Below are 27,543 nucleotides of genomic sequence, written 5' to 3' on the forward strand. Positions count from 1 at the left end.
GGAAACCCGCGCAAATACGGGGAGAATGTGCAGACTCGGCACAGACAGTGACCCAAGCGGGAATCGAACCTGGGACCCTGGAGCTGTAAAGCAACAGTGCCTACCACTGCTACTGTGAATCCTTGCAGTGTAGAAGGAGGCCATTCCTAAATAAATATACTGTAAAAAAACACATCCCTCTCCAGCATTCTGAAAACGTACACCAGCCTTGAGGAAAATTCAACATTAGTACTATTGGGTTCATTGCTTTTGTACATAGTTTATATTGACTGAATGATTATGGAAGGGACATGAGTTGGTAGGGGGGCGAGAAGGGGCTGTTGGGGTGGATATGGAACATGGGTTGGCAGGGGGCATGGAGGTGGAATTTCTTCACACAGTGTATAATTGCTGAGCCCTCCTTCTCAATCTGGGCGTAGTTCCATTCTGCTTCTCAAAGGGTCCTCGAAACAAAGGCAATAGGGTGTTCAGAACCATCTCCCATTTGGTAGGATAAAACTGCATATGTAAGCACGATTAGTTTTCCCGGGTCAAAATGCATCAAGAGGTTCGAGGACAGCAAGGCTTGTTTCACAACTCAAACGATTTTCTCTTGTGGGCCCCCTCCATTGCCACCACTAATTTTTCTCTAGGAGCTGATGCAATACTGCCAATGTTGTAGCTAAATGTGAAATGAACTTTCCATAATTATTTACCACACCGAGGAAGGATTTGAGCACATTGATATTTTTGGATGCAGGGACTTTGCATAGAGCCTTGACCTTTTCTTCAAGAATTGAAACCCTATTGTATCAACGCAAACTCCTAGGTATGCCCCTTCTGAAAATACACTATTCACACCTGAGGCGGACGCACGAATAGCATAACTTCTTTAATACTTCCTCCAGGCTCGACACGTGTTATTTAGGGATAGTGCTGGTGACAAACGTCTTCAAGGTAGACCATCACCGTAGGAATTCCGTGGAGGAGCTTTTTCCATTGTACGGTGGAAAGTAGGCAGGCTGAAGTAATGCCAAACAGTAGTTTTGTATACTGAAAGAAGCCTTTGTGGGTATTTATTGTGACAAACGTCTGAGACTCTCTATCCCATTCTACTTGCAGGTAGGCATGACTAGGGTCCAATTTTGAATGGGTAAGAGCCCCTGCGAGCTGAGCATAAGAGGTCCTCAATCCGGGAGATTGAGCACCTATCAACCTGGGCAGCCTGATTTTTAGTTATAGTTCGCTTACAGTCCCCACAAATTCTTAGCGAGCAACCTGGTTTGAGAACAGGGACTATTGGCGCCACCCACTCAGAAAACTGAACCAGCTTGATTATGCCTAACTCTTCTAATCTCTACCTCTGCTTCAACCTTCTGATGCAGTGCCGATGGCACTAGTCTAGCTGTGAAGAGCTTGGGTGTCGAATCCTGATTGACATAAATTTTGGCATTAACGCCTTTAATCCGGTCTAGTTCCTTGTGGAATGTATCCCCTTCAGTTGCATCGGAAGCGCACACACTCCCAAATATGACGGATCTCCTGGGGCTGCTCTCCCCTGCAACAATAGCAGTCCATCTCTGACTTAGTTTGATCCCCATCCTTTAACTCCATTCCGGTCCCAATGACCATGGCTGGTTCTCCGCTATGGCTGTTGATCCTGCCGCATACCTCGCAGCCATACCACCCCATACTTGGTTAATTTCTCCTTCAACCATGTTCTGGAGTTCAGTGGCATATTTTTCAGTGCAGTCTGTTGCCTGAGCTATCTTGATCACTTTTTCCAACGTTATAGTGGTTTCAGCCAGAATCAACTTCTGAATATTAAGGTTATGAAGTCCACAAACCAGCCAGTCGCACAACATATCGCTTAACGCGGTCCTGAACTCTCGGTGCTCTGCGAGCTGGTGAAGCCTGGCTATGAAATCTGAGACACTTTTCAGGGTCTTTTACTGCAGAGTTAAACTTACAAAGTTGGAGGATAATCGTGGGTCTTGGGTCAAAGTGTTCTTTGACCAATTTCACTGTCTGGTCAAAGATCTTTAAGTCATGGGGACATGAGGTTCTGAATCAAATTATATGTTTGAGGCCCGCAAACTGTCAGACGTATCACATTCTGCTTGTCTTCGCCTGTGAACTTGCTTGCGGTTTTTTAAAAAAGCAGAGCTGTTCAATGTACTGACTCCAATACTCAGCCCCATGGTCAAATGGGTCAAGTTTACCAATGATAAGCATTTTCACTCATGATTCCTGACTCTTGCTGAAGCTTCTCTACTTTCTCAACTGCTCCTTCTTTCCCCCATCGGCCGCGATCAAAACGTTTACCTTGTCCCCAATTTAGTGGCTCGAGACATTCATATTAGGCTTCCAGTAGTTAACAAAGAGGTTTATTGATGAAAGGTAAAGTAACAGGCACAGAACACCATACACAACACACTACGGCTCCCTGGTCTACACTGCCGGGGGTGTTGCTCCCAGAGACCAATGCAATTTCCCTATTGGCCATGTTTGCACGCTCCTGCGTGATTGGCCCTGAGGGGGCCGTGCTGCCACAAATATAATCACTTGGGTGTATTTACTGGACAAAGACACGAGGCACCAGTCGCCCTTAAAGGATTCTGTAAACAAATTGTGGGTTCACTTTTTAAGAACAGTTATACATAGGTATAAAGCTTGAAGACATCAGAGTTGTGTGTGTGTTCTGTTTAAAGCAAAAGTGAAACTAAGACTGGGTCACATGATGCAGTTCCTTTCCAGTGATGTCATGCTGATATCCCTTAAAGGCGTATTACAACAAAAATGACATTGATATAATTTCCTGAATTGGGTTGACTACTTGATGCTAGGTAGGTGCTGTCCTCAGATTTTAGTTTACGGCGGCCATTTCTCAAGTCTTAAGCAAAACTGCAAAGTGGGAATTCTGTCACAAATTGAAACTTCCTGTGAGCAATGTGGTGAACAGCAGAGTGCATACATTATTGAAAATGAGTCATTTGATCCAATATTTTCTGGTGATTTTGCTGTGGAGATAATCTGGACTTGATTTTATAACGTGGTATAAAACTCCTTGATCCACAAATAACCCATGCATCTAAAATTAACCCAGTGTAGTCTTAAAGACTGGGGAGATTTTAGTATTTTTAGAAGTGGTTGTAATCATTTAAAATCAGACTATCTTCACAATGGGGACTTAATTTGTTGATAAAACATACAGTAATCTTCATTTATTTCACTGTATTTATCAGTTCCACTGGCTGGATAGTCCATAATTTAGACTGTCATCCATAATTGAAAAAGATTGTTTATCTTTTCGATATGGTGAAAATTGCTCTTGCAGTGCACATCACAAATTTGTTTCAAGATAAACATTGTTCCTTTTCATTTATTCTTTCCCCACCTCCTTTCCTGCTTTGTTGGCTCTAAATGGAATTCAAAAAACAGCGGACAGCTGAGGCAAACAATTTTCTTCCTTCCTTGCTGTCGAATCTGGAAAAAGTTCTTGGCTTCCTGTCATGAATAACTTTCTTTGACATGGCTGGGCCTTTCGGACAATATTATGAAGGCAGTCAAAGGCGTTTGTACTTCCTGTGCAGCTAATAAAGCAGCTAATATAGTTGGACTTGCTTTCCTTTGGGATATACCATGTTCTGCTCTAAAGTCGAGTAAATGGAATATTGTTTCCTTTGACATTCTTATATATATTGTTCAAAAAAAATCTCTTGCTCAAAATGGTTATGTAACAACCTGTATAAGGTTGTTTGAATCAACAACTACTGACCTGTTACCATTTTTATTCCAATGACAGAAAAAGAAAGCTTAAAACTAGAATAGCTTCCAATGATTTTCATAGTGACCTTTAAATAATTAAGATATTACAGATCTCTTGTGGGGTGAAATTGAACCATGAATTACGAATGAATGCATTAACACATTCAGTTGAGGTTCCTGTGGGTGCTATTTTAACAAAGGTGTTGAGTCATTTAAAATAGTGTTAATGGGTCATTAAAATAACTCAAAACAGGATTTCATTTGGATTTATCAATACATTCTTTAGTAATATCATAGTCTGAGTTCAGTTATTATAATAATGTATTTCTTAGCACTTTTTCTTCACTGTTATTCTATTTCGGTGACATTTTCACGATTAATATATTCAACTTTATTAAAGGAGCTTTGCTTACAATATGTGTTAACCCATTTAGTTAGCGATGGAGTCCACAAATTTAATTTGACTTTGGGTGACTGCTGAATAACACTATTTTCATATGTTTCGTACAACAGGGTAAAATATTTGCTGATAAATGTTAGCTGTATAATTTTGGCCAATGTCACTTTATCTTTAACCAGGAGAAAGTAAATTGAAAAGTGCATTTTTGTGGACTATGTTTTACAGCTATGAAGGAAAAAAACATCTTTAAACGTTATCAAATGCAGCTGATGCAATCAGAAGAGACATTATATTGAAGCTGTCATAGAATAAGCCCAGCGTAAATGACAACTCCAAAAATATGACTCTCAACTTGTTCCTTTTTTTAAAGCTGGTTGCCACATCTGCTTATAATTTATTTTCTTTTCCATTCTGCAAAAGTAAACAGTTAATTCTGGAAAAATTGATGTGTTAATGCCCAAAACCCTCACAGTCTCTGAGCTGTTGGAGCTACTATAGCCTGAACCAAAGTACTTTCTTTCTTCTGCCCAGGAAGGAAATTTTTGTTGCGATATGCCTCTATTACTTCCCCTGCAACATCCGCATATTATAAACTTACCGAGACAGATTTTGGACTCCCAACCCTTTTCTAATTAGGTAAAGTATCATTTCAGTTGTGTATATATTGCTCCCAAACTGCCATAGGAAATATTAGTCATCTCTTAATGCTTTAAAAACAATTTCATTTGCATTTCAGTGTTCAATATAACTTCCTCTCAGTGCTCGACTTAGAAGATCAAAGATAAACTCAGTGTTGAGCAAACCAAAACAAGACGTTAATTTTCTTCCTCCAAACTGATGTGGCAGTTAATTCGGTGCACTTTGTCTGGTAGATTTAAAAAATTTCTCTGCAAGCGATACCCTTCTTGTGCAGATGGAGATTGATTTTTTTTTTAAACATAAATAGATACATATAAATGTATACACATTTACATATAATATCTAGTTTATGGGTTCCAGGTTATTTGGAATGGAATGAAAGCTAATGGTACATCCTGCTTTTCCTTTTGTAGTCTGCCAGCAAGCAGCAAAGCCAGGAATTTCCCTTCTAAGAGGCAGGGCTCCCTCCGCCGCTCCTAAATAAAAGCTTTGAGTGTCTCAGCATAATATCATGCCTTGATTTATGTCATAAATATTTGAAAAAATTGAAAGTATAAAAGGAAGTGACAAGAAAAGCTTCTCAACAGGGTGACATGCAAGCATTTATATGTATATCTAAGCTGATATCTCAAAAGACCTGGAGAAAGAAATAATAATAGTCAATGGAATAATTAGTAACAAAGCTGTTACATGTTTTGTCACAAATAGTTTTTAGGATAGTTGTAGTTGTAGCAAGGTACAGTAACAATTACTTAATATTGTGCACCAGGCTCTCCACTGCGGCCACCATCCTTGTAGTACTGGCCTTGGCGCCACTCATTGCCGGCGCCAGCACCTGCACCCCGAGCCTCTGGGATTCGTCCAAGCAGCTATGGATCTGCTGGCATCTCCCTCTGTATGTCCAGGTTGGCCCCTATCATTTTCATCAGCTCAGGGTACCTCTGTACCACAGGTTCAGCATCAGGATGGGACCCAGCTGGGTCCTGGATTCCAGCAGATCTCCGACTGCTGTCTCACCGGACAGGTGGCGGAATGTGGCGACTAGGGGCTTTTCACAGTAACTTCTTTAAAGCCTACTCATGACAATAAAGCGATTTTCATTTTCATTTTCATTTTCACCTGGAGATTCCTGCCTCCACCTGATGTGCATCATCAGCAGTATAGTGCTAACCAGATTGTGCCCCAGGAGCCTGACCACTAACATTTCCCACCGAGGTGCGTGTATCTGTGCTGGTGGAGGGTGGGGATGACAGCTGTGCGGTGAGTACGGTTGCATCCTCAGAGCTCTCCTCTGAGGTGTTCTCTGAGTCAGGAGAGGGTGCCGCCTGGGATGGGCCAGCGTCGTCGCCTGGAGGACCTGCGGGAGAATGGACATGTGGTCAAAGGGAGGGATGGGTCAGTCAGTAAATCAATCACTATTCACATATGACAAGTCCTCCCGGTGGTTCCTCAACTCTATGGCATCCACCAGCCTCCGCGTGGCTGACCAATCTGTCCTCAGCCACCCCAGCCACCTCCAGGGCCCGGTCCTCAAAGAGGTGAGAATTCTTAAGTCTGGCACCCCTCCGCCAATCTGGGGCCTCTCCCGATGATTATGGGAGAGCTGTTCTTGAGGGGAGACAGAGAGAGAACATAGTTAGCCACACGCATGGTTCAAAGTGGTGGGAGAGGTGTGTTAGGGGGACCTGAGGGGGGAGGGGTTGGAGGAAGGGCTGGGGATCACATGGGGAGTTGGGGAGTGGATGCTCCCTTGGGGGGGGCAGGGGTTTGGGGAGCATTGATGTCTACTCACTCGTACTTCCCAGTGTGAGTAGTTGACCTTTTTTTGACACTGAAGGCCACCTCATCCCAGGCAGCACTGGCTGCCTTCTGGCTGATTCTCCTGGACCCTTGGGGAACAGGACATCCCTCCTGGCCTCCACTGGGTCTAGCAGCTTTCTCACGTCAGCATCCCTGAACCTTGTGGCTGGTCTCCTTGGCACTATTATTGCGAGGCTGGGGTTGGCTGAGCAAGTGCTGCTTAAGTGCTGCTCAACCTTGTTAGCGGAGAACTTGATTTGGGGTGAGAAGCCCGTGAGACCTCATTAAGTGGACCAATTAACATTGAATTGCGTTGCCAGCCTCGCTGGGCTGAGCGCCAGGAAGCAACGTGTTAACCTTGCCTGTGCTTCTATTCCTATATTCATCGTACAAAACACTGGAAGTAATCCACAGAATTTCTTTCAATAAATTTAATGTACCCAATAATTGTTTTCCAATTATGGGGCAATTTAGAGTGGCTAATCCACCTAACCTGCAAATCTTTGGTTTGTCGGGGTGAAACCCATGCAGACACGGGGAGAATGTGCAAACTCCACATGGACAGTGACCCGGGGCTGGGATCGAACCCGGGTCCTCAGTGCCATAAGCAGCAGTGCTGACCACTGCGCCACCATGTCGCCCTGGAAGTAATCCACAGATAATGAGTTTAAAGACAATTTTTAAATGTATTCCTAGCTCCTAAAATGCTGAATGCAGTATCGCAAGCCTTTTCTTTCCAATGTTATGGATTCCCGTGTGAACTCTGACTTCTTCTTGGTCCCTTTCTCCTTTCTAAGGGGCGCGATGCATCGGCTGCGCTCTCGCTCGAGTGTGGTGCAGCCAGTGAATCCTGGGAGATGCGTCTCAGGATCCACTCAAGTCCCGCGAGACATTGGAGTCAGGATCTTGCCCAAAAGGGACGGGACCAAAATGCGCACACCGAAGTCGGCTTAAAACTGACTTTGGCAAACTTATCCGATATCCACTGGCCTCCCAGGATCTATCGGCCTCCCAAGCGAGGCCGCAGCCAGGCGCCGTTCAGCACTGGTCCACGCACACATGAATCAGGTAGAACGGCACCCGGGTGTTTCCCGGGACATAGGAGGTCCCTGGGTGGTCAGGCATAGTGCAGGATGGCCTTCTGGCCCTCCCGCTTGAATGCGGGCACCTTGGCACTGCCCAGCTAGCACCTTGGACTTCCACTCTGGCATTGCCTGGGTGACACTGCCAAGCTGGCAGGAGCACTACCCAGGTGCCAGGGTGGCAGTGCAAGGGTGTCCAGGTGTCAGGGTGACACGCCAAGGTTCAGGGGCCAAGGTGGGGCATGCCCATGAAACAGTGTTGGAGGGGAGTATGAAGGGCGGCTAAGTAGGGGCCTCTGGGAGGCAGGGAGGGTTGGGAGTCCTGGAAGGGGGGTCCTGTAAGGGGTTGTGGAGGGGCCTGAAGAGGGGGGGACCCCCAGGGTCACCATAGCAGTGTGTCTTCACTTGGGGGGTGGGATAGCAGTGGGGAACTAATCGGCAGAGCAGGTAGGAAACTCCCTGAAAAACCAGCCACAAATGAACTTAGAAATTTTTCCAGAGAATCGCGCCCAAAATATTCTGCATCCTCTTGGAGATACAGTAGATTAATATGATATATATCTGCAGCAGTTGTATTGTACTATACTTATCTCACATAAACATAAAGAAGCTTTAGAAAAGGCTATAACCTCCAAGTATGATACGTAAAACAAGCTGTCCCTAGCATGAAGAGAGGTATATTTTATTTAGCAACATGAGAATGCTGGTCATATTAAATAAATAGTTTACTCTCTGCCAACATGTGACATATTCCCCAGAGTCATTGCCTCACGTACCTTCCAGGCAAAGAAACACGAGCAAAAACAGGAAAACAAACCAGCTTAATGGCTTGAGCTAAAATATCTTGCATAGAACATAAACAATAACAGAACTGAATGCAAGCATGTAATCTAACATCATTCAGATAACATGTACAGTTTATGTCATCTCTTTTTAAAATCATTCATGGGATGTGAGCTAGGCCAGCATTTATTGCCCATTCCTAATTGCCCTTGAGAAGGTGGTGGTGGGTTGCCTTCCAGAACCACAGCTGTCCAGGTATTGTAGGTACACATGGTTAGGAAGGGGCTTCCAGGATTTTTATCCAGTGGCGGTGAAGAAACAGCGATAAAGCTCAAAGTCAGGATAGTGAGTAACTTGGAGGGGAAGTTCCAGGTGGTGGTGCTCCCATGCATCTACTGCCCTTGTAGATGGTAGAGGTCGTGGGCTAAAGGTGCTGTTCAAGATGCAGTGGTGAGTGCCTGCAATACATCTTGTAGATGGTACACTGCTGCCATTGTGTGTTGATGGTGAAGGGAGTGAATGTGTATGAATGGGGTGCCAAACAAGCGTGCTGCTTTTTCCTGGATGTTGTTGAGCTTCTTGAGTGTTGGAGCTGCACTCATCCAGGCAAGTGGAGAGTATTCCATCACAGTCCTGACTTGTGCCATATAGATGGTGGATAGATTTTGGGGAGTCAGGAAGTGAGTAACTCGCTACAGGATTCCTCGCCTTTTACCCTCTCTTGTAGCCACAGTATTTATATGGCTAGTCCAGTTCAGTTTCTGGTCAATGGTAATTCCCAAGTTGTTAATAGTAGGGGATTCAGTGATGGTAATGCCATTTAATGTCAAGGAGTGATGGTTAGATTCTCTCTTGTTGGAGATGGTCATTGTCTTTTATTTGTGTGGTGTGAGTTACTTGTCAGCTCAAGCCTGAATAATGTTCAGGTCTTGCTGCATTTGGACATGGACTGTTTCAGTATCTGAGGAGTCCTGAATGGTGAACATTGTGTAATCATTAGCAAACATCCCCACTTTTGACCTTATGATGGAAGGAAAGTAATTGATGGAACAGCTGAAGATGGTTGGGCCTAGGACACTACCCTGAGAAGCATCTGCAGTGATGCCCTGGAACTGAGATGTTTGACCTCCAACACCACAACCATCTTTCTTTGTGCCGGGTATGACTCCACCTGAACCCTCAGTCAGAACATTGCCTTTATTATACATTGAGAGGTAACTGTTGACATTGATTTACATGTAAGTATAAGTTTTGGGGAACAAGCTCCTCTGGTGTCAGGTGAAGCACATAGACAAAAAGGTTTCAGGTTCAGTCATTGGTCTATGCCGGGTTTTCTACTTCAGCAGGAAGTAAAGAGGATGCCACAGATGAGTTCCAGCAAAATTGATAAGCAAGTGGGAAAATCATTTGGAGTCCCAGCTCATTCCTTTTTGATTTGTTCATGCAATGTGGACATTGCTGGACGTTTCTGGATAGGTCAGCATTTATTGTCTATCCCTAATTTTCCTTGAGAAGGTGGTAATGAGCTGCTCCTGCCACCTTAAACAACTGGAGCCCGTGTAGTATAGGTACACAATCAGTGCTGTGGAGAAGGGAGTTTGAGGATTTTGATCCAACGACAAAGAAGGAATGGTGATTCTTTTCCAAGTCAGCTGGTATGTGACTCTGATGGTGTTGCACCCTTGTGCCTGATGCCCTTATCTTTATAGGTGGTAGAGATCACAGGTTTGGGCGGAACTGTCAAAGGAGCCGCAGCAATATTCTGCAGTGCATCCCGCAGTTGGTGCAAACTCTTTCCACTTCAGAAAAATAGCACAGATGTGATTTCACATCGGTCAATTGGCGCATCCTGCCGCAGCAATGGGTTTCCTGCTTGTTTGCTCTCTAATCCAGCTCCACTACCGTCTCAAAATCCAGCCTGTTGTGTTTATTTTCTTATTTGTTTTTAAAACATATTTTTGTTACAAACATTTATCAAAGCAGGTTACAGCAAGTAAACACCCCGGGACACATGCTTCCCAATAATCAACTATACAGACTCTACAGATTTTTCCCTTTTTTTTTTTACCCACACCCCTGTGCCGAATAGCTCCTCAAACATGGCCACAAACATCGCCCACCTTTTCTTAAACTCCCCTGCTGTGCCCCTTAACTCATACTTTATCTTCTCTAACCACAGGAAGTTGTTCAGGTCACCCAACCATGCCGCTACCCCCCGGTGGCGACGCCGACCGCCACTCCAGCAAAATTCGCCGCTGTGCAATCAGAGAGGTGAAGGTCAAGACATCGGCCTTCCTCTGCTCCATGAGCTCCGGCTTCTCTGAAACCCCAAAAATCGGCACCTTAGGGTCCAGGTCCACCTCCTCCTCCATTATCTTGGCTAAGACTGCAAACACTCCCACCCAGAATCTTTCCAATTTTTCACAACCCCAAAACATGTGCGTGTGATTCGCTGGTCCCTGCGCACACCCCCTGCTACCCCTTGAAAGAACCCGCTCATTCTCGCACGAGTCACGTGCACCCTGTGCTCCACCTTAAACTGTATCGGGCTCATCCTCGCACTAGAGGAGGTCCCATTTACCCTTCGCAGTGCCTCACTCCATACTCCCCAATTGATCTCCATTCCCAACTCCTTTTCCCATTTCTCCTTGATCTTCACCACCTGCTCACCTCCCTCCTCCTCCAGCCACTTGTATATATCCCCAGTTTTTCCTTCCCCTTCCACATCCGGAAACAGCAGTCGATCCAGCAGTGTGTATCCCGGCAACCTAGGGAACGTCCTCCAGACCTTTCGTGCAAAGTCCCTAACCTACAGATACCTGAACTCTCTCCCCCTCGGCAGGTCTACCCTCTCCCTGAGCTCCTCCAGACTGGCGAACCCTTCCTCCAAATACAGATCCCTCACCTTGACCTACCCCACTTCCCTCCACCCCCTATATACAATATCTACCCCCCCCCCCCCCCCCCCCCCCATCCCTTCCATCCTAAAATGCCTCCTCAGCTGATCCCATATCTTCACCATGGACTGCACCACCGGGCTACTTGGATACCTACTCGGAGCCATTGGCAATGCTGCCATCACCATAACTAGACCCGTTACAAGATTCCTCCTCCATCCTAACCCACTCTACCCCTTCTCCTTACCACCAGAGCCTTTTGTGTTTAAATTGAACTGGTCAAAACCTGTTTATAAAATATCTCTGCGTTTTCCTTAGTTAAACTCATCAATTTTGTGCTGAAAATTCGAATGTGAGCACAATTTTACCTCAGTTCTATTTGCTTTAACATTTATTAGCCTCTTAAAAAGCTGATTAATTAGTGTATGGTCTCTACCATTAGTTCTGATTGTGAGCACCAAAAGTGAAAAATCACAATTTGTTCAAAAAAACATGAAGTCCTGGAAATACTCAGCAAATCTGGCCACATTCGTGGAGAGAAAAATGCAGTTAACCTTTTGAGTTGAATATAACTCCAGCAGCTACAGTATTTTACTTTTAGTGTTTATTGGGTTTGTTGTCACATACTGATATCCTGCGCAGAGTACTACTAAAAAGCGTCTGAGCATTTGAAGTCGAATAACTTGGCCATGATTCTCCGCAACCACGATGGGTGGGAGAATAGCGGGAGGTCCGCTCCCGCACCTCCCGCTATTCTCCCACCCCCCCAAAATGGCGTGTCTGGTTTTCCAACACGCTGGATGGGCCGAGCGGCCTGCCGTTCCCGACCTGTTCACGACGGCGGCAACCACACCTGGTCGCTGCCGTCGTGAACATGGCGCGCCAGGTAAGTGTGGGGCCTAGGGGGGGCGGATTGGGGATCGAGCACCACGACCGTGTTCGGGAGGGGACTGGCCCGCGATCGGTGCCCACCGATCGTCAGGCCGGCGTCTCAAGGGGACGCACTCTTTCCCCTCCGCCGCACCGCAAGATCAAGTCACCACGTCTTGCGGGGAAGCTGAGGGGAAAGACGGCAGCCGCGCATGCGTGGGTTTGAGCTGTCCAACACGCAGATGCATGGCTGACGCCATTAGGCTCCGCCGCGGCGTCATTTTTGGCGCGCCGGGCCTTGAAGCCAGGGACAAGGCCCAGCCGCCGAGTTTCCCGGTACGGCCCGCCTATCCCCCCCGGGTAGGGGAGAATAGGGGGCCGGGAGAGGCTTCCGACGTCGTCGTGAACCTCTCCAGGTTTCACAACAGCGTAGGGCCTTGCGGAGAATTCCGCCCCTTGGCTATTACCAGAAGCTGGTAAACTCTGTTCGAAAATAATTGAAAATTTTCACACGTTTCCTGAACATTCCCAGTTATGTGGACAATTTGGATTACTGACCAAATCAGTGACGGGAATCAGATTCTGTCTGTGTTTCAGCACTTTTAATTTGCACTAAATACCACTCAACTGACAATAGATAATTTGCTTCATTCATCTTTTCAAGTAGAGAAACCCAGAAAACATTCAAACATTAGATAACTTAACGTTTCATGAGTAATTTAACAATCATGTCAACACAATTAACGAACTGGAATTGAAGAAAGAAGTTAAAATATACTTGTAGGAGATTATTTACCTTACAAAGAATTTAGATTTTATTGAAACCAGCCAGAGATTTTTTCACAAGGTAGCAGAGAGCCCTTTTCACATGGACACAAACATGTGAAAAGCTGAAAATGAGTTAAGAGCAGGTTGTGTGCTATCAATTCTAGGATTCTAACTCAGTAACTCTCTAATTGGAGGCTTTATCTCAGCTGTTATTCCCAACATTCAGAGCAGCATTTGGGTATCATCGTTATGGCTGCATTGTTTTCACAAAGGGGCATCAGTTAGAAAGGGCGATGGCCCATAACCTCCCTCTGAGCTCCTTAATAGTTTAAACAGCAGGTGAATAACTACAGCATTCGTTAAACTAATACTGCGACACTGACATTTTGAAAATCACTTAAACCGAAAACCCCCCTCAATCTTGTGACAGTTTTGAAACTAAAACTGAGCAAAATTAGCACCAATCATAAACGTTTAGATGGAACTGAAAAACAAAATAATTTGATCTTGATCAAAATACAGAAATGGCACAATCAAAGAAATGCCATTTTTCACCTGGGTATTGGTCTCAGAGACTCTCGTCTATCATAAAGTCCTAATGGTGATGCATATTGATACTTTGTAAACGTCAAAAGGGTACAACCACATATACACGCGTATACATGATGAGTAGAAAACCAGAGAACTGACATTGTGAAATTATAGACAACCTAAATAGTGACTACTTAACAAATATAAACAATAAACATATATGGAATAATTAAATTGGTCACCAAAAGCTTTAAATGCTGACACAGCTGGTTGATTGACAAAAGTGAACAGACATAATCCTTGAATAAATTAATGATGGGCTGGGAACAGAGACAGTAGTGATGTACAAATCTGGACTCGCCTCAATGCAAGGTAATACATCGCATAATTTGGATCAATTTAATTTGCAGTATGTTTTTTTTATGTTCAACTTGATAATTCTTGCAATAAGCTCATATCAAATTCAAAGCAAAGTTAGCTTTTCAATAGTATAGGGCACCTCTTCACATATTATTGATGATAGTAGGTGTGCACATTGCATGGGCTTTAAAATCTAAACTTGGCATAATTCAGTCATAACTTCCAAATTTACCTGATCTTTTTCTTTTTTTTTGAGCAATGGCCCTTGACCTGGTTCTATCAAAAACAGTGATCTGTTTCTCTGTCATTCTTCCAAGTGTTTTGGTAATGAAAGAGTAATTATTAAAAATGACATTTTCCCCCATTCCCTTTAGGTCTCTCTGATGGGATGGAGAGTGATTTATTTGTCAAAGCCACAAGATAATCTGTGGATGAGGAAAGTCAACTTAACTTCATCCAACCAGAAACATTTCCTCACCCCCAACATAGTTTTAAATTGTTTATTTTAGGTAATATTAAATGATTGCAGGACTTTTATCTTTGCTCTTTTATTTGAAGGTTTATTCTACATGCCATGGGTGAAGAAAAAATTCCCGATAGTGGATTCTAAAATGATCTTATCCGTGTCCCACCATTCTACTCCCTGGCTTAAAGTGAAACAGTTGTAAAATCGTGCTCACCTTGTCTTGCTTCTGGTACCAGTACACTTATTTATCATTCATAGCTAGAAGCCTCAAAGCATCAAGTCAAACATTAGCAAGGGAACCTCCTGTTGATCATCACCAACAGCCCCCCTCAGCTGATGAATCAGTACTCCTCCGTGTTGAATACTGTTTGGAAGAAGCATGGAGGCCAGTAAGGACATAGAATGGACTTTGGTTTAGGGATCTCAATGTCTGTCACTGAGTGGCTCATTAGCACCACTGCTGACCAAGTTTGCTGAGTACTGAAGGATATAGCTTGCAGAGTCGGCTTGTGCAGGTAGTGAGAGAACCGTCGCATGGAAAAAACCTTATTTGATCTCATCATCACTAAACTACCTGTTGTGGATGCATAGCCTTATTGATAGGAATGACTGCGACACAGTTCTATGGAGGTAAAAATCTGTCTTCACACTGAGGCCACATTCTGTGGTGTTATGTGGCGCTACCATTGTGCTAAATGGGATTCAGAATAGTTCTAGCATCTCCAAACGGGGGGGGCTATGAAGCACAGTGGCCCATCAACAAATTCTGTAAACTTATGACCCAACATATCCCTCACTCTTATGAACCAGCATATCCCTCACTCTTATGACTCAGCATATCCCTCACTCTTATGACTCAGCATATTCCTCACTATTATGACCCAGCATATTCCTCACTCTCATGACCCAGCATATCCCTCACTCTTATGACCCAGCATATCCCTCACTATTATGACCCAGCATATTTCTTCACTCTCCCATTACCATCAAGCCAGGTGACCAGCTCTGCTTCAAGGAGGAATGTAGGAGCATGTACCAGAAACAACATCAAGCCGACCTAAAGTGAGTGTCAACCTGGTGAAACTGTAACACAGCACGATTTGCAGCCATGAAATAGAAGCTGCATGCTACAGATTGAACCAAGTGATCCCACAACCAATGGGCCAGATAAAACCTTTGCAGTCCTGCCTCATCAGTTATGAATGATAACTAAGCTACTAAGGGGGACACTCCATGAATATCATGTCAGTGCAGAAGTTAAGGCTGATACATTTGCAATCAATTTCAGCCAGAAGTGTCAAGTGGATGATCCATCTTCACTTCCTCTTGAGTTCCCCACCATTACAGAAGCCAGTCTTCAACCAATTTTATTAATTCCACATGGTATCAAAAAATGACTGGATGAGGATCTCAAGGAGGATCAGTCGGTGGTGCATTATGGTGACATACTGACCGTGGTGACAGAGAGATCCAGGGTACTCTGACCCAAAACAGTGGATACAACAAAGGCCAAGTACTAGAACATAGAACAGTACAGCACAGAACAGGCCCTTCAGCCCTCGATGTTGTGCCGAACAATGATCACCCTACTTAAACCCACATAACCCGTATACCCTTAACCCATTAACCTTACACTACGGGCAATTTAGCATGGCCAATCCACCTAACCCGCACATCTTTGGACTGTGGGAGGAAACCGGAGCACCCGGAGGAAACCCACGCACACACGGGGAGGACGTGCAGACTCCACACAGACAGTGACCCAGCCGGGACTCGAACCTGGGACCCTGGAGCTGTGAAGCATTGATGCTAACCACCATGCTACCGTGAGGCCCCAAAACCTTTGTCCGCGTGGGTTTCTGATAACATTCAGAATAACATGTTACTCTGATAACATTCTGGTTGTAGCATTGAAGAATGTGCTCCAGAGTTAGCTATTAGTCTAGCTATGTTGTCCAATACAGCTACAACCTTGCATCTACCCCACAATGTGGAAAGCTGCCCACCCATGTCCTGTCCACAAAAAGCTTAACAAATCCAATCTGGAAAATTGTCACCAATCTATTATTGATCATCAGCAAAGTGATGGAAGGTGTTGTCCTATCAAGTGGTACTTAGTCAGCAATAAACTGCTCAACAATCCTCCGTTTGGTTTCTACCATGACCACTTGTCTCCAGAACTCATTACAGCCTTGGTCTAAACATGGACAAAGGAACTGAATTTCAGAGTGAGGTGAGAGTGACTGCCTTTGACATCAAGATAACATTTGATTGACTGCTGCATCAAGGAGCTCCAGAAAAAGGCATTGGGAATCAGTGGAAACTGTTTCACTAATTGGAATCATAACTAGCATAAGGGAAGATGATTGTAGGTTTTGGAGGCCAATCATCTCAGCAATTAGTATTGTGACTACAAGAGCTGGTCACAGGCTGGATATTCTGTGGCGACTAACTCGCCTCCTGACTCCCCCCAAAACCTTTGTGCATTCTACAAGGCACATGTCAGGAATGTGATAGAATACTCTCCACTTGATGAGTGCAGCTTCAACATCACTATAGAAACTCGACACCAGCCAGACAAAACAACCTGCTTGATTGGCACTCCGTCCAACACCTTAAACATTCACTCCCTCCACCACCAACTTACAGTGCCTGGAAAAGAATGCCCTGCCTCGTTGTTGGATGAGGATCTCAAGAAGGATCATTCGGAGTTGCATTATGGTGCTCGTACATGCTCACCATGATGGCAGGGTGATCCAGGATGCCCTGTTCCAGAAACACTTCATAGAGTCCCTACAGTGCAGAAGGATGCCATTCAGCCCATTAAGTCTGCACTGACCCTTGGAAAGAGCACCCTACCCAGATCCATGCCCATTCTATATCCATAACCCAGTAACCCCACCTGAAATTCTTTTTGGGATACTAAGGGGCAATTTAACATGCACAGCCTAACCTGCACATCTTTGGACTATGGGAGGAAACCGGAGCACCCAGAGGAAACCCACGCGGACATGGGGAGAAAGTGCCAACTTCACACAGACTGTCATCTGAGGCCAGAATTGAACTCGGGTCCCTGGCGTTGTGACGCAGTGCTAACCACTGTGACACCATGCCGCCACTTCACCTGAAAAATAGAAGACGTTATATCAACAACCACTTAATACCTAGTCCCTCCTCCCCAGGGTCTGAGGGTAGATCCATTTCTCATGGCCTTTAGCAATCATAATGCAATGAGTCTTTTGGGAGAACACAGGACACCCCGCAATCACAGACATCACACACACAGGCAGGATTTAGGGATGATGTTGCTATCTCTCACGTCAGACGACATGAAAAATGTCACTTTACTAACACAATCATTTTACTCACAGTAAGATGCATGGATGAATATTTTTTAAATTAATTTTGCGGGATTTGGGCGTCGCTGGTTAGGCCAGCATTTATTGCCCTTCACAAGTTTCCCTTCAGAAGGTGGTGGTGAGTTGCCTCTTGAACCGCTGCAGTCCTTGAGGTGTAGGTACTCCTGCAGTGCTGTTAGGGGAGGGAGTTCCAGGATTTTGTCCCAGTGAAAATGAAGGAACAATTATATATTTCCAAGTCAGGATGATGAGTGACGTGGAAGTGAACCTCCAGGTAGTGGGGTTCCCAAGTATCTGCTGCTCTTGTCCTTCTAGATGGTAGTGGTCATGGGTTTGGCAGGTACTTCTAAGGAACCTTGATAAGTTACTCTCTGTGCGGTCAGGACCTCGAAATGGTCCAAACATTGGGTTGCCTCTGGAATGGGGAAAATACAGCCCTATAAGTGTACTAAAACAGTAATGCATAAACGCAGGTTCCATTGTCCTCGGTTTTTGACAAATTGGACATGATATTAATACCAATTAAAGAATAAATAACCTCCGCCATTGCTTAAATACCAAATTTCACAGGATCCTTCATGCAGACTTGCTGTTTGAATATGTGCTCATTATATTTTAAGCTTTGTGAAACATACAGAAATACATTGGCCTGAATTTTGCTCCCAGCATCAAAGGAAGAGTTTTTGCCATTCACCTTGGTTACAATTGCCCACAGTCTTTTCAGACTTGTCAGCAGGGATTTTCACTAATCGCATGCCTAATCCACCAGTACACACACTACTGGTGATCTGTGGTATGATGCCTGTGATCAGGGCAAGCAATAGCAGTGCCCTCATTGTCACGTACAGATAAGGATGTAAGAAAACAAAGTATAACTTACATTTAAGTAATTGTAGAAGAAGATTTTTTAAAAATCAGTGACTTTTTTTGGCAGAATGGGACCCCATGCATTCCAAAATTTTTCAGGGCCACAGAGGCTGTCCAACAGAAATTATCACTTATTATGCCGTTAAAACATGCCCACTCCTGGATGCAATAACCCTAATATTTTCATTTATCCTTTGTGTAAAGTTATTTGGTAAGTAAGAGAAGTTCAGCCCATTATAACGATTTTAATGCCAAATTTATCAGTGAAGACCACAACAGCGGCCTGTGGCTATGAAGCACGGTAATTCTGACAGCAGCATCTGGATTTCCACACTTAACTACTCCTGTACATTAAAGGTTGCTGCTAGTTTTACCCTGTAATAATGGAAAGCGCAGTTAGACTTGCTGCTATTATTACTGCAAGATCTGGGCCAGTAACAAAACTCAATTGTATATTTTACTTTATTGCTTTGGAAGAAAAAAACGTGGGATTGTGTGTCCAATCTAAAATATTTTGGGCGCTATCGAACGGCCTCATTGTGCCTGACTCAGGACGCAACAAAGCTGTTAAATCTCACAAGAGGCCTCTCGGGACGGCTTGCGAGCTCTTGGGAGACATCACGATCTGGTGAGACATCACGATCGGGATCTTGTTCTCACTGGGTGGGATCCAGATTTGTATATTTAAGCGAACAGTTAGGCTCACTTAAATATTTCTGCACTGGAGTCTCCCAAGGCCCAGGATCGCACATCCGCGCCTGGGAGACTTCACCGTGGCCCTTTAGCACTGTGGGCCACACAAATGTGGACCAGGTGTAGCGGCACCATGAGAGGGTCTCCCAGGCAATCGGACGCCCCGGGTGGTTCGCCTCTGGGCAGGGTGGTACCCTGGAACTCCTGCCACCTGGGCACCTTGGGACTTTTTTTCCTGTTAAATCACACACTTTACTTCCCTACACTAGATGTATTATTTTAATAAAATCGTCTGTCTTAACCGGGTGCAATTACTGCAGCGTTTCTTTCTCACCATTTTAAGTATTCCCAATAAGGGTGAAAATTGCTGTCCTAGCATCAGGTACGAAACAATCAGCAAGAAACACCAGTGTAAAAAAATGTTAATCAACATCCTTCCTGGTCCTGGGTGCCAATCAGAAGTCCCAAGTAGGAAAATTCAGTACTCGCCAATTGCTCTTCTGTACTTGGCTGGTCATGTATTTTCCCATCTCAAATGCCTCCCAATCAGCATCTAGCGCTGGAAAGAAGACGAGTGTGTGGGTGTTATAGTGGAGCTGCTCACTAAAGCCAACTGGGCTGCTCCCCACTGACCGGGAGAAGCAAAATATAGGTCTCAATGGGGAGTGGAAACTAAATCTACAAATATTTCTGATGAAAGAGAATATGTTTAACTATTTGGTGACATTTTACAGTGCTTGCTTGTCCCCTTTAAAAATAGTTTGGTGTTAGTTTAGAGTGACTAAAAGGCAAACTTTCGACCGGAAGCTTTATGCTACCTGTATCTCTAGGTTAAAAAACAAAATCAAGGTCGACCCCATAATGACCAGAGGGTATGAGAGGGGGAGAATCACATGGTGCAGGGTATGAATTTCCGAACCGAAGAATCATACTTTCCTTTTTACTCCTGTTAAGTTAGATAATTTATCTGTTCTGAATTGAGGCTGGTTTGAACGTGTGAAAGGTGACGCATAAAAATATTTTTGTCCCACATACTAGATGTTTGTAACTTTCAAATACTAACCAGATACCATCTCATTTGTATGTATTATAATTACCTTTTGTTTGTACCAGTCTTAAACACCTCCGCCATCTCTTTGCCACTCTTACTCCCAACAATACATGGGAGGAGCTCAGAGAGTGCTTTTGAAGATTGAGAACATCTGATCAGCTGCATCCGTCGCTTCCACTAGCCCATGAGGCCGAACTTCCATTAAAGATGCCCCCTGCCTTAGCCCTGGACACACATCTTACCAGTTCCTCTCCTATCTATCCCTGTACCCCTTTCGGCTGATGCTGTAAATAGTCCTCACTACTCAGGGTCTGTCCCTCTCTCCTTTATATCTATGACTTTATTCCTCTCCTCAGACCATACCACCTGTGCATATTTCTGCCCCATCCCCAACATTTTTCCTGTCCACAGACCTTGAGTGTGTTGAATATATATTGTATGGAATACAATGTTGACAAATGTGAGGTTATCCATTTTAGTAGGAATAACAGCAAAAGGGATTATTATTTAAATGATAAAATATTAAAACATGCTGCTGTGCAGAGAGACCTGGGTGTGCTCGTGCATGAGTCGCAAAAAGTTGGTTTATAGGTGCAATAGGTGATTAAGAAGGCAAATGGAATTTTGTCCTTCATTGCTAGAGGGATGGAGTTTAAGACTAGGGAGGTTATGCTGCAATTGTATGAGCTGAAGCAGTTGAGGCTCCTTCATTAAATGTTTTTGAGTTAGAGATAGATCGTTTTTTGAAGAATAAAGGGATTATGGGTTATGGTGTTCGGGCCGGAAAGTGGAGCTGAGTCCACAAAAGATCAGCCATGATCTCATTGAATGGCGGAGCAGGCTCGAGGGGCCAGATGGCCTACTCCTGCTCCTAGTTCTTATGTGTTGTTGCTTCCCAAATCCACACTCTTCTTTCCCAGAACATGTTTGAAACATTCCTATCAGTTTTGCTCCACAAAACAGTACTGAAAATGTACTCATCAAAGACAAATGGCATCTTATGTGACTGTAACAAATGGAAAAATATCATTATCCTTCTCAATCTGTCCGCACACTTTAACACATTTGACAATGCCAATATCTTTCAACACCTTTCCGTTGGATGTTAGCTGGGTGGGACTCACCTAGTTCCATTGGTTTTAATTTTAAAGTGAGTGAACAAAAGGAAAATTTCCAACCAGAACCTTTATGCTACCTATATCTTTAGTTTAAAAACAAAATCAAGATAGACCCTATAATTACCATGGAATTATAGCCAGAGAATCACCAGATACAGTTCCTTTGCCCATTCCCACACCAATGCATCTGCTGTCCCTCTAGGGCAGGGGTGGGCAAACTACGGCCCGCAGGCCACATGTGGCCCGCCAATGGTCTGTATGCGGCCCACCAAGATCAAGTCATAAAAAAAAATAAGGTTAATGGGGGGGGGGGGGGGCTGTTGAGTTACTGGTATAGGGTGGATACATTGACTTGAGTAGGGTGATCATTGCTCGGCACAACATGTGTTTCATGTGAAGCTTCTACTTTAAAATATTAATTAATAAAAATTAATTGCTTTTTTTTCTTTAAACTGAGTTACTTTGTTTTTCAAATAAATGTGTTTCATGTAAAGTTTCTACTTTAAAATATTAATTAATAAAAATTAATTGCTTTTTTTTCTTTAAAAACCTTTTATTTTGGCTATTTTAAATATTAATTATTTTACTTAATATACTATGCGGCCCTTTAAAATTGTGAATTTCTGAATGTGGCCCTTGCACGGAAAAGTTTGCCCACCCCTGCTCTAGGGTCTATCCTAGCCCCTTCCTTTTTTCATCTATCTGCAGCTTCTCAGCGCCACCATCCAAAAATAACCTTACTTTTCACATGTACACTGATGAACGTAGCTCTACCTCACCACCGCTTCTCCCACCTTCTGCATTGTTGCTTATCTGACATTCAGTACTGATGAGCGGAAATGTCCTCCAATTAGGCATTGGATATTCTGAAGCTATCGGGCTGGATTCTCCGTCCAGTGACACTGGAGTCGGGAAACATGATTGGACGGAGAATCGCACGTCAGCTGAAAATCGAGGCCGTGCCGGACGCCCGACGGAATGCCATGCTCCGCTGCCTTGACAACGGCGTGAATGCGTTGCACACTGCATGGCAGCATGAGCATGCAAATTGTACAGTCAACACTATTGCCATATCATTAACAGGCCCGATCTGGCAATTTCCAAAACCCCACAATGCGTCTCCTTCACCAGGAGGAATTGCCGACAGTGAGGTTAATTTGTATTTAAAATTGTGAAACAGGTGCCGTAGCTGATGAGGGAGGGAGAGAGGGTACAGAAAATGTCCAATGCCGCTGTAGCTTGCGGACAGTTGTGCCGCTGGTCAACTTTTGCCAGGGTTGGAGGGAGTAGTGGGGTTGGCCAGGATGTGGGTCAGGGTGGACGGCACGGACCACCATTATCGCAACCTGAAAGGCAGCCATGCGGCCGAGCCCCTCCGCTTACTGCCCACTGTGAACATAGCACCATGGATCGTGTGGGTTCTTCCCCAGGCCATCCCCCAATGGGATTGTCATGCTCCAGTGCAATAAATGCCATCTTCTTGGCTGGGATGAGGGTGTGTGGGGAGTGGAGAGCCTATATGCAGCTCCTGCTTGTCAGGCTATCCAGTGCCAAACCCCACCCCAGTGAATCACACACCAGCTTTTATTGGAATTGCACTAGTTCCACGTGGTGCCTGTGCTAGCCCATCAGGATGTCCTGAATTACTCCAGGACCAATGCCACTTTCAGGGCCATAGAACTATTCAGTCCCAGCATCAGCACTTAGTCTCTGAAATGGAGAATCCGGCCCACCGTCTTTGGTCCACACTACGAACTCCAGTTACTAGCAATCAACTCCATCGCTCTTTTTGACAACTGTCAGAGATAAATCAGACTTTTCACAATCTTAATGTCATATTTAACCCCAAAGGGTTAATTGTGGCTTTTTAATCAGTCCCAATTTTGATTGCTTCACACATTGGTGGCTTTGATTTCAGTTGCCCAAGTCACAAATTTCTCTATTTCTCTACTTCACTTTCCTCCTTTAGGACACCTCTTCAAATCTTGCTATCGAACCCTCTTGTGAAACACCTTGGTATGTTTTATTACATTAAAGAGGGTACATAAATAAACATGAGGAAAATCTTTTTCACCATAGTGTGCTGGGAGTGTGGAACTCGTTGCCTGAAAATGTAGTGGAGGCAGAGACCCCTATAACATTTAAGAGGTATTTAGATGTGCGCTAGCGATGCCAAGGCATACAAGGCTATGGGTCAAGTGCTGGTAAATGGGGATTCAAATAGGTGGATGTTTTTGACCGGCGCAGATGCGATGGGCCAAAGGGCCTTTTCTGTGTTGCAGACCTCTATGACTCCAACTAGGTTAATGTTTTTGTTGTTGCTTTTCCTTCAGTTAATTCTTGAAAAAAAGGCCTTAAATGTCACATTGTAGACAGAACTTAAATATACAAACTGTCCATGGGGTTCTTAATGGATGTATTCTGTTAGTTTAAGTTCTGCTTAGGATAGGACAACCTGACAGGGAGAAGGTGGCTTGACCATTCACCTCATTAATCATAGATCCTGTTGGTGGATGATGGCAACACAGGCAGCAATGGACAGACAAACAATTGAACTGCCACTGCCAGAATCATATTCTTTATTACCTTGACCTAGAAGATTGAACATGGAAGGGTGGAAATGTCGACCATTTCATCATGGATCTAATTTGCTGCATTTGAAATCACAGCTATTTTAAATTCATGACAGATTGGTTGACTACTTTTTATTAGACGCTCAACGTGTATTATGCAGTTTATTTTTTTAACTCAGTAACTAGTTAATGAATTAGGTAATCAGCAAGGCTATTCACAGTCTGTAATTTATTATCAGATTACAAACTTATTTTTATAATGGTAGCCCAAATTAAATGTATCGTTATTCTTCTGCAAGTCATTAAGGCATTCCTAATTGTTTTCACACACATATTTCCTTTGATTTAGTATGTTTCTTTTCTGTACCTCATCAGCTTCCATGTATCAATTCCAAATGTCAACATTCCCTACCTGATTCCAGTAGTTAAACATTGTGATCATCTTTGGCCTTTTGCATTTGCATTTTAAGTCACTTAGTTTAATTTTAAAAATCACCAAATAATTTCTAAGGATTGAAGAGACCAGAAAGACAAGGCACCAATCATTCGGAGTAATTATCTCCACAGGCAATCCAGTATTTCTCAGCATTGCCGGTTATCTCACCTCAGTTGTGTACCTCCCTCGAAGATCACGCTCAGGGTGGGAAGTTATTGTATAAGGAGTAAGGAATTATCGCACAAATCTGCAACATATGTGCTCTATAGCTCTGCATACTAATTCAAACCATAGTTACGCTGTTCATTTTAAATAATTTTATATGTTATCTTCCTGTTGATGCTAGTGAGTTTCTTGACGTAAAAGGAACAGGAATATCAATAATGCAAAATATTGAAGCATTTTTAAGGTAGATTGAAACTAAATTTCTAATCTATCTTCTAACTTTCAGACCATTCTTTATCCTTTCAAAAACATTACTAAACCTGAGTATGAAAGGAAAAAGTAACTCATTGTCAGTGGCACCAGAATAATTTCATTGTGTGGCTGACTTGTAACTCATTTGTAGCCATCCATTATGTATGTTTCAGTTTCCTATGATACTAGTCAGTCTTCCATTGCATGGATATAGAGAATCAAGGTCACTTTTCAGGTAAAGCATGTTTGGAGGGTGGGGCAATAGTTGAATCTGAGAAGGGGAGGGGAACAGTGAAATCGAAAACTGGAGGGCAAAGAAAGTGGGGAAGGAGGAAGAAAGATCTGCACATGGAGTAAGAGGAGGGGTGGAGGAAAGGGTAAGAGCAGGGAAAAAGGAAATGGAGGTGAGGTAAGAGGGTGGGGAAAGTGGATAAAAGAAGAAAGAGCAGAAGGAGGGACAGGGTGCAGAAGAAAAGGGAAGTCAAGGAAATGATACATCGAGAGTGGACGAATGGTGAATGGAGTTAATAGGGAGAGCAAGGAAGAAGTAAAATAAGGAGTAGAGGGAGAAAGAGGTATTCGGCCTCATTCAGGAGATTGCTCTTTGGGTAGTTTGTGCTCAGTGGAAGAGAAACATTGTCAGTGATGGGTTTGTCAGTCTGCGGCAGAAATTATGATGAAAGTTTAGAGATTTGGGGAAACTATGTTTCTGTTCACTGGAGGTCAAGAGACATTAGTCATAATGCTGCTCTGTGTGGGGTTGGTCAACGCCTGCTCAATGGGGTTGATGTTCATCTGCTGCGCGTGTTCCAACCGTTGCCGTATTTTCTAGATGCTTTTGGGACCATTGAATCTGCCTGATCACGGGAGGCCATCTTATCACAATTGGTTGTGTGTTTTTAAGATGATTTTTGTCACCTACAGTCGCATTTGCAATGGAGTATAGTGTCCACCTGTTGTATGACTTTGGGTGATGGTGTAAAACAGGGGCTATTGAGTCAGCAGATCAATAAACATCTTTCAGCTTTCATTTGTGGCATTATCACCACTTTTTTACTTATGTATTAAGTGTTGTTATGAAATAGGTACTGTTGAAAAGACAAATTTTGGCTTACAGTCTGAAAAATAGCACCCGAGACCAGTTTGGCAAATTGTATATCTTTGTTTTATTTGGAGAATGCCTTTGACAGATTGTTATTTAAAATCTATCTGTGTGTAATTAGAATAATGGTCTAGTAAGCTGAGCACCATGCCAATTTACATATTTGGGCAATTTTCCCAACAGATATCATACTAAGGATGTTCAAATTAACTTCCTTTGAGCTGGAATGAAAGGCTTTATTTGTTGCTGCATTGCCAGATTTCATTGTACATCAGGCAAGAGGCAGTATTTCTACTAACTGTATAAGACTTTCATGTGCCCATATGTAGACACAGTACACTGCTTCCAAGAGATGATGGCTACCCAGTTGGCTAACAATTCTGGCCATAGATTCTATTAATCACTTACTCCTTTCCTCCAACTAAGCAGAGTGACTCCAGATGATGTATGTGAATCTGCAATTGGACAGCTTTGAAAATCTTTTGAATCCAGTATTAATTAGCCATCGGTTTAAAAGGAAATCTCCCAATTCATGTTACCATTGACAGACCTTTTTTTTTCAATTCTGGTGCATAACAACTGTCTTGTTAAAATTTTCTAATCAAAGCTTTAAAATTACTAAAGTATACCTTACCAAAACCTTCGGGGTTTCCCCTGTTTTAAATAGATTATCCGAGTAATGTCACCTTTAATAGCCAAGTCATTTATCTTAAAGTATTCAACTCAGAACAACTTTCTGTGGTGCAACTCATAAGAAGGGACCAATAAATTGCACAAACGGGACCAGGAAACTTTTGAGGATTCAGCAAGTGATCCATCAGAATTGAAAAAAACTTAGCAACAGTGACATCATAACATTGGACTGATCTCCTCAATTACACATTCCTGTTAGATTTCAATGTGTTTTTAATCATTTGTTTTATAAGCTTTTCATGTAAACACGTGACACATATGTAAAATTGTTGATGATTGCACTGTAGTATCAGATAACAGTTGGAAGCAGAATTATAAGTTTTTTCCATTGAGCTATAATAGGTACAATGTACTTGACTTAAGTGGTTAATTGTGATGGACATATAGAAACACAAAGCCTGCCCTTCTGGATTGTGTTGCAAACTTCAGCAAATGGTATATGACTCACAGCAAATTCTGGTATCCAGTTATAGTGTTTACTTAGCATTGTATATGGTGCATTCCAACTTGTGCAGAGGAGTTGCATTGTATTTGAGATTGTGTGAATTGCTAGAAATAAAAAGGTAAGCAAGTGTAAGAACTGAAATTATATGGCACGCTTTCTTCAGTTACATCTTATGTATTTTATTGCATGTAATTACAGGTTGCATTCCCTCATAAATCAGATTTAAATCACGACTGATCTATAGGTGTAAAAACCTGGTAATTGTTTTATGGTGTTTATGACTATTGCAGAACAATAAGTTAATAAACCTCGACCTTTCCTGAAATCTATAGTTTGAACAATGTAGTAATTTCTTTCCCATGTTCCTGAGAGCTTAGAAAGTATTCACAGTCTCTATGAAGTGAATGTAACATTGAATACAGACTATTTTTTTCCCTCCTTAATAG

At 43.3% G+C, this 27,543-nt stretch overlaps 1 protein-coding gene across 7 annotated transcripts in view; it reads left to right on the forward strand.

Annotated features, from left to right (window-relative positions):
• Positions 1 to 27,543, forward strand: part of supt3h (SPT3 homolog, SAGA and STAGA complex component) — a 518,479-nt gene that overhangs the window by 489,649 nt on the left and 1,287 nt on the right. The gene's annotated exons all lie outside the window — the stretch shown is intronic.

This window comes from Scyliorhinus canicula, chromosome 6 (genome assembly GCF_902713615.1).
Source record: "Scyliorhinus canicula chromosome 6, sScyCan1.1, whole genome shotgun sequence".
NCBI lineage: Eukaryota > Metazoa > Chordata > Chondrichthyes > Carcharhiniformes > Scyliorhinidae > Scyliorhinus > Scyliorhinus canicula.